Below are 2,634 nucleotides of genomic sequence, written 5' to 3' on the forward strand. Positions count from 1 at the left end.
AACCTCCTGCAGCTCCTCCCCCCGGCTGGCCAGCCCCCCTGACTGGCTGGCCAACCTCCTGTGGTCCCTCCCCCTTGCTGGCCAGCCCCCGCTAGGCCCCAATCACCGGCCAGGTCAAGGGATCCCACCTGTGCATGAATTTGTGCACCGGGCCTCTAGTCTAATACATAAAAGGGAATGTAGGGTACAAATATTACTGATATTCAATAAGAATGAAGTAGGCTTCCCATAAATAGGGGATGATACTAAACACAACATTTTTCAAAATCCATTACTTTGGGATGGAATATAATAAGCCAGGATTTCACCAAACCCATACAAGTCCTAGTAGATAATTATTTTAGAAGATCAACACAGTTTATCCTACTTGCCTGTAGATAGATATCATACATCATATCAGTAAGTAAACATTATATAAAGCCAAAAAAATCCAATGGAGTTGCGCGAACACCAGATAATGCTTGATATAAGGAGTACACTACTGGCTTCCTGACCTCTAGTACACAATGAAACCCAGTCAACTGTACCGATTATTGTATCTGGCAAAACAACTGTAACAAAAGAATAGTGGCTTGTTTTGTTTTTTGTTGTTAATCCTCACCCAAGTATATTTTTTTCATTGATTTTTAGGGGGTGGGGAGAGTCTGAGAGAGTCAGAAACAAGAGACAGAGAGAGAGAAACATCGATGTGAGAGAGACACATAGATTGGTTGCCTCCCACATGTGCCCAGACCAGGCCGGGAATCCAACCTGCAATCAGGTACATGCTCTTCACTGAGAATCGATCCACGACCCTTTGGTGTGCAGGCCAACGCTCTAACCACTGAGAAACACCGGCCAGGGCAAGAATAGTATTTTTTTTATTAAGATTTCATAGGAAAATAAAATGCCAGGCCCTAATCTACTGCAGAGAGAAAAAAGAAAAATGTAATAATGAGAATTATGTCAATTTCACAAATTCTTAACAAAAGTCTGTACTGAATAAAGATGAATTTTTAAAGTGTACTATCACAAAATAAGTTTCAGATGACAGAAAAAAATGAGAAGAGGAAACAAAAAAATCATATTAAGACTGTCTTGGGCGGGGGGAAAAATGGACACATATGTAATACCCTTTGTAATAAAAAATAAAATTTAAAAAAATAAAAAAAAATAACAGATTTTTGGGCCTGCCCACCATTAGCACAAAAAAAAAAAAAAAAAAAAAAAGAATTCATCATTATACCTTACCTCAAAAATACATTATAGCATCTACTGATCTAACATCATCATCAGTCAGCGTGTCTCTGTGGTTGAACGTTGGACCTATGAACCAGGAGGTCACGGTTCCATTCTGGGACAGTGCTCCTGTCTGGGTTGTGGGCTCGGTCCCCAGTAGAAGATGTGCAAGAGGCAGCCGATCAATGGTTCTCTCTCATCATTGATGTTTCTATCTCTCTCTCCCTCTCTAAATCAATAAAAATATATTAAAAAAGTAAAAAGGTGCCTTAGGTATTTCTCCCTAAAGAATGGTCACATGTTCGTAGATCATCAGATCAGATCTTGCTAAATCAGCAATTTTCAACCTTTTGCATCTCATAGCACACATAAACTAATTACTAAAATTCTACAGCACACCAAAAATACATTTTGCTATTCTAATAAAAAATAGGTATAATTTTGATTTAAAAAATAATAACAATAGTAATTACCTAACCTTTTTGCTTCGAAGTGACTTTTGAAAGAATCAGGTGTCTGCCCAACCAGTGTGGCTTAATGGTTGAGCATTGTCCTATGAACCACAAGGTCACAGTTCAATTCCAGGTCAGGGCACAGCCTGGGTTGCGGACTCAATCCCTAGTAGGGGACATGTAGGAGGCAGCCGATCAATGATTCTCTCTCATTCTTGATGTTTCTATCTCTCCATATGAACCAGAAGGTCACAGTTCAATTCCAGGTCAGGGCACAGCCTGGGTTGCAGACTCAATCCCTAGTAGGGGACATGCAGGAGGCAGCCGATCAATGATTCTCTCTCATTCTTGATGTTTCTGTCTCTCCTTCTCCCTTCATCTCCGATTCAGTAAAAATATATTTTAAAAAATCAGGCGTCTGTATTTAGATGTAAGTATTTCTGGTAACCAACCAGATGCAACATTATTTATGCAACATTACTGATACGATGCAAGTTTATTATATGACCTATATATTTATGGTTTAAAACAGGTCATTCACACAGGACGGCTACTGTTGTGTTGGCTATTGTCATTTTCTTATTTCACAATCTAAGGGAAAAGAGGTCAGTGTCCCTGACTCAGTAGTCAGGTATTGCATGTTTTAAAAATTCTTACAACTTACTAGTTGAAAATCTGTGCTAAACTGATGGGAAGTAAGCCAAGTTTCATAAACAGCATTATTAATCTCACACACAGGTATTCCCATCCATTTATCAGCTGAAGGGAGCAGCTTTAGGGTTAAGCCTCAGACTGACCTGTGGCAGGGCCACAAACAAATCCCAGCTTGGAGGGCAGAGCCCTCTTAGCTTAATTAAGCTTAACCTTATAGCCCTCCCTAGTTCCTTCCTAGGTAGCTAATAGGCTGTGGGAGGTGCAGCAAGTGCTACCAAAACAAGTGCTGCCAAAACAAGGTGAAACTCAC

This window comes from Myotis davidii, unplaced genomic scaffold (genome assembly GCF_000327345.1).
Source record: "Myotis davidii unplaced genomic scaffold, ASM32734v1 scaffold274, whole genome shotgun sequence".
In the NCBI taxonomy this organism is placed as follows: domain Eukaryota; kingdom Metazoa; phylum Chordata; class Mammalia; order Chiroptera; family Vespertilionidae; genus Myotis; species Myotis davidii.